The sequence below is a fragment of the Ammospiza nelsoni genome, chromosome 28 (assembly GCF_027579445.1).
Source record: "Ammospiza nelsoni isolate bAmmNel1 chromosome 28, bAmmNel1.pri, whole genome shotgun sequence".
Classification (NCBI taxonomy): domain Eukaryota; kingdom Metazoa; phylum Chordata; class Aves; order Passeriformes; family Passerellidae; genus Ammospiza; species Ammospiza nelsoni.
In genome coordinates this window covers 6,591,221-6,596,685 of record NC_080660.1, presented here as the reverse complement: position 1 = coordinate 6,596,685, position 5,465 = coordinate 6,591,221, and positions in this window count along the sequence as shown.

Genomic DNA, 5,465 nt, shown 5'->3' with positions numbered 1-5,465 from the left:
AGCCTGGTGTTAGGCTTCTTGCCAAGGAAAAAGCCATGAAAGCAGCCATGTTGTGGCACTTTTGCACTCCCTTTTGGATGCCTTTCACAGCTGCAGTGTGCCTGGAACTCAGGGCTTCCTGATTTTAAAAATCCTAGCCCTAGGCCGAACCCCAACCCTAAGACGAGAAAGGCAAATCAGCCAGGAATTAGGCATGTCCCCAAGGAAAAAGCTGTGGAGGCAGGCATGTTGTGGTACTTTTGCACTCCCTTTTGGATGCCTTTCACAGCTGCAGTGTGCCTGGAACTCAGGGCTTCCTGATTTTAAAAATCCTCGCCCTATGCCGAACCCCAACCCAAAGACGAGAAAGGCAAATCAGCCAGGAATTAGGCATGTCCCCAAGGAAAAAGCTGTGGAGGCAGGCATGTTGTGGTACTTTTGCGCTCTTCTTGGGTAATCCTTCGCAGCTGCTGTGTTCTTGGAACTCAGGGCATTCTGGTTAATAGAGCCCTTACCCTAGGCGTAACTCGAACCTTAAGCCTAGGAAGGAAAATCAGCCTATGGTTCGGGATGCTCTCATGGAAATATCAGTGGTGGCAGCCAAGTTGCGTCACTTTTGCGCTCCCCTTGGGATGCCTTTCGCAGCTGCAGTGTGCCTGGAGCCCAGGGCTTCCTGGTTTTAAAAGTCCTAGGCCTAAGCCTAACAGTAACCCTAGGAAGGTAAATCAGCCGGGTATTAGGGTTCTTCCTAAGGGAAAAGCCGTGAAAGCAGCCATGTTGTGGCACTTCTGCACTCCCTTTGGGATGCCTTTGGCAGATGAAGTAAGCCTGGAACTCAGGGCTTCCTGGTTAAAGAAATCCAAGCCCTAGGCTGAACCCTAACCCTAACCCTAGGCAGATAAATCAGCCTAGGTATAGGGATGGTGCCAAGGAAAAAGCTGTGAAAGCTGCCATGTTGTTGCACTTTTGTACTCCCCTTGGGATGCCTTGAACAGCTGCAGTGTGCCTGGAGCCCAGGGCTTCCTAGTTTCAAAAATCCTAGCCCTAGGCCTAAGCCTAACAGTAACCCTGGGAAAGTAAGTCAGCCTGGTGTTAAGCTTCTTGCCAAGGAAAAAGCCATGAAAGCAGCCATGTTGTGGCACTTTTGCACTCCCTTTTGGATGCCTTTCACAGCTCCAGTGTGCCTGGAACTCAGGGCTTCCTGATTTTAAAAATCCTAGCCCTAGGCTGAACCCCAACCCTAAGACGAGAAAGGCAAATCAGCCAGGAATTAGGCATGTCCCCAAGGAAAAAGCTGTGGAGGCAGGCATGTTGTGGTACTTTTGCGCTCTTCTTGGGTAGTCCTTCGCAGCTGCTGTGTTCTTGGAACTCAGGGCTTTCTGGTTAATAGACCCTTACCCTAGGCGTAACTCAAACCTTAACCCTAGGAAGGAAAATCAGCCTATGGTTCGGGAAGGTCTCATGGAAATATCAGTGGTGGCAGCTAAGTTGCGTCACTTTTGCGCTCCCCTTGCGATGCCTTTCACAGCTGCAGTGTGCCTGGAGCCCAGGGCTTCCTGGTTTTAAAAGTCCTAGGCCTAAGCCTAACAGTAACCCTAGGAAGGTAAATCAGCCGGGTATTAGGGTTCTTCCTAAGGGAAAAGCCGTGAAAGCAGCCATGGTGTGGCACTTCTGCACTCCCTTTGGGATGCCTTTGGCAGATGAAGTAAGCCTGGAACTCAGGGCTTCCTGGTTAAAGAAATCCAAGCCCTAGGCTGAACCCTAACCCTAACCCTAGGCAGATAAATCAGCCTAGGTATAGGGATGGTGCCAAGGAAAAAGCTGTGAAAGCTGCCATGTTGTTGCACTTTTGTACTCCCCTTGGGATGCCTTGAACAGCTGCAGTGTGCCTGGAGCCCAGGGCTTCCTAGTATTAAAAATCCTAGCCCTAGGCCTAAGCCTAACAGTAACCCTGGGAAGGTAAATCAGCCTGGTGTTAGGCTTCTTGCCAAGGAAAAAGCCGTGAAAGCAGCCATGTTGTGGCACTTTTGCACTCCCTTTTGGATGCCTTTCACAGCTCCAGTGTGCCTGGAACTCAGGGCTTCCTGATTTTAAAAATCCTAGCCCTAGGCCGAACCCCAACCCTAAGACGAGAAAGGCAAATCAGCCAGGAATTAGGCATGTCCCCAAGGAAAAAGCTGTGGAGGCAGGCATGTTGTGCTACTTTTGCGCTCTTCTTGGGTAGTCCTTCGCAGCTGCTGTGTTCTTGGAACTCAGGGCTTTCTGGTAAATAGAGCCCTTACCCTAGGCGTAACTCAAACCTTAACCCTAGGAAGGAAAATCAGCCTATGGTTCGGGATGCTCTCATGGAAATATCAGTGGTGGCAGCCAAGTTGCGTCACTTTTGCGCTCCCCTTGGGATGCCTTTCGCAGCTGCAGTGTGCCTGGAGCCCAGGGCTTCCTGGTTTTAAAAGTCCTAGGCCTAAGCCTAACAGTAACCCTAGGAAGGTAAATCAGCCGGGTATTAGGGTTCTTCCTAAGGGAAAAGCCGTGAAAGCAGCCATGTTGTGGCACTTCTGCACTCCCTTTGGGATGCCTTTGGCAGATGAAGTAAGCCTGGAACTCAGGGCTTCCTGGTTAAAGAAATCCAAGCCCTAGGCTGAACCCTAACCCTAACCCTAGGCAGATAAATCAGCCTAGGTATAGGGATGGTGCCAAGGAAAAAGCTGTGAAAGCTGCCATGTTGTTGCACTTTTGTACTCCCCTTGGGATGCCTTGAACAGCTGCAGTGTGCCTGGAGCCCAGGGCTTCCTAGTATTAAAAATCCTAGCCCTAGGCCTAAGCCTAACAGTAACCCTGGGAAAGTAAGTCAGCCTGGTGTTAGGCTTCTTGCCAAGGAAAAAGCCGTGAAAGCAGCCATGTTGTGGCACTTTTGCACTCCCTTTTGGATGCCTTTCACAGCTGCAGTGTGCCTGGAACTCAGGGCTTCCTGATTTTAAAAATCCTAGCCCTAGGCCGAACCCCAACCCTAAGACGAGAAAGGCAAATCAGCCAGGAATTAGGCATGTCCCCAAGGAAAAAGCTGTGGAGGCAGGCATGTTGTGGTACTTTTGCGCTCTTCTTGGCTAGTCCTTCGCAGCTGCTGTGTTCTTGGAACTCAGGGCTTTCTGGTTAATAGAGCCCTTACCCTAGGCGTAACTCAAACCTTAAGCCTAGGAAGGAAAATCAGCCTATGGTTCGGGATGCTCTCATGGAAATATCAGTGGTGGCAGCCAAGTTGCGTCACTTTTGCGCTCCCCTTGGGATGCCTTTCGCAGCTGCAGTGTGCCTGGAGCCCAGGGCTTCCTGGTTTTAAAAGTCCTAGGCCTAAGCCTAACAGTAACCCTAGGAAGGTAAATCAGCCGGGTATTAGGATCTTCCTAAGGGAAAAGCCGTGAAAGCAGCCATGTTGTGGCACTTCTGCACTCCCTTTGGGATGCCTTTGGCAGATGAAGTAAGCCTGGAACTCAGGGCTTCCTGGTTAAAGAAATCCAAGCCCTAGGCTGAACCCTAACCCTAACCCTAGGCAGATAAATCAGCCTAGGTATAGGGATGGTGCCAAGGAAAAAGCTGTGAAAGCTGCCATGTTGTTGCACTTTTGTACTCCCCTTGGGATGCCTTGAACAGCTGCAGTGTGCCTGGAGCTAAGGGCTTCCTAGTTTTAAAAATCCTAGCCCTAGGCCTAAGCCTAACAGTAACCCTGGGAAGGCAAATCAGCCTGGTGTTAGGCTTCTTGCCAAGGAAAAAGCCGTGAAAGCAGCCATGTTGTGGCACTTTTGCACTCCCTTTTGGATGCCTTTCACAGCTCCAGTGTGCCTGGAACTCAGGGCTTCCTGATTTTAAAAATCCTAGCCCTAGGCCGAACCCCAACCCTAAGACGAGAAAGGCAAATCAGCCAGGAATTAGGCATGTCCCCAAGGAAAAAGCTGTGGAGGCAGGCATGTTGTGGTACTTTTGCGCTCTTCTTGGCTAGTCCTTCGCAGCTGCTGTGTTCTTGGAACTCAGGGCTTTCTGGTTAATAGAGCCCTTACCCTAGGCGTAACTCAAACCTTAACCCTAGGAAGGAAAATCAGCCTATGGTTCGGGATGGTCTCATGGAAATATCAGTGGTGGCAGCCAAGTTGCGTCACTTTTGCGCTCCCCTTGGGATGCCTTTCGCAGCTGCAGTGTGCCTGGAGCCCAGGGCTTCCTGGTTTTAAAAGTCCTAGGCCTAAGCCTAACAGTAACCCTAGGAAGGTAAATCAGCCGGGTATTAGGGTTCTTCCTAAGGGAAAAGCCGTGAAAGCAGCCATGTTGTGGCACTTCTGCACTCCCTTTGGGATGCCTTTGGCAGATGAAGTAAGCCTGGAACTCAGGGCTTCCTGGTTAAAGAAATCCAAGCCCTAGGCTGAACCCTAACCCTAACCCTAGGCAGATAAATCAGCCTAGGTATAGGGATGGTGCCAAGGAAAAAGCTGTGAAAGCTGCCATGTTGTTGCACTTTTGTACTCCCCTTGGGATGCCTTGAACAGCTGCAGTGTGCCTGGAGCCCAGGGCTTCCTAGTATTAAAAATCCTAGCCCTAGGCCTAAGCCTAACAGTAACCCTGGGAAAGTAAGTCAGCCTGGTGTTAGGCTTCTTGCCAAGGAAAAAGCCGTGAAAGCAGCCATGTTGTGGCACTTTTGCACTCCCTTTTGGATGCCTTTCACAGCTGCAGTGTGCCTGGAACTCAGGGCTTCCTGATTTTAAAAATCCTAGCCCTAGGCCGAACCCCAACCCTAAGACGAGAAAGGCAAATCAGCCAGGAATTAGGCATGTCCCCAAGGAAAAAGCTGTGGAGGCAGGCATGTTGTGGTACTTTTGCGCTCTTCTTGGCTAGTCCTTCGCAGCTGCTGTGTTCTTGGAACTCAGGGCTTTCTGGTTAATAGAGCCCTTACCCTAGGCGTAACTCAAACCTTAACCCTAGGAAGGAAAATCAGCCTATGGTTCGGGATGGTCTCATGGAAATATCAGTGGTGGCAGCCAAGTTGCGTCACTTTTGCGCTCCCCTTGGGATGCCTTTCGCAGCTGCAGTGTGCCTGGAGCCCAGGGCTTCCTGGTTTTAAAAGTCCTAGGCCTAAGCCTAACAGTAACCCTAGGAAGGTAAATCAGCCGGGTATTAGGGTTCTTCCTAAGGGAAAAGCCGTGAAAGCAGCCATGTTGTGGCACTTCTGCACTCCCTTTGGGATGCCTTTGGCAGATGAAGTAAGCCTGGAACTCAGGGCTTCCTGGTTAAAGAAATCCAAGCCCTAGGCTGAACCCTAACCCTAACCCTAGGCAGATAAATCAGCCTAGGTATAGGGATGGTGCCAAGGAAAAAGCTGTGAAAGCTGCCATGTTGTTGCACTTTTGTACTCCCCTTGGGATGCCTTGAACAGCTGCAGTGTGCCTGGAGCCCAGGGCTTCCTAGTTTTAAAAATCCTAGCCCTAGGCCTAAGCCTAACAGTAACC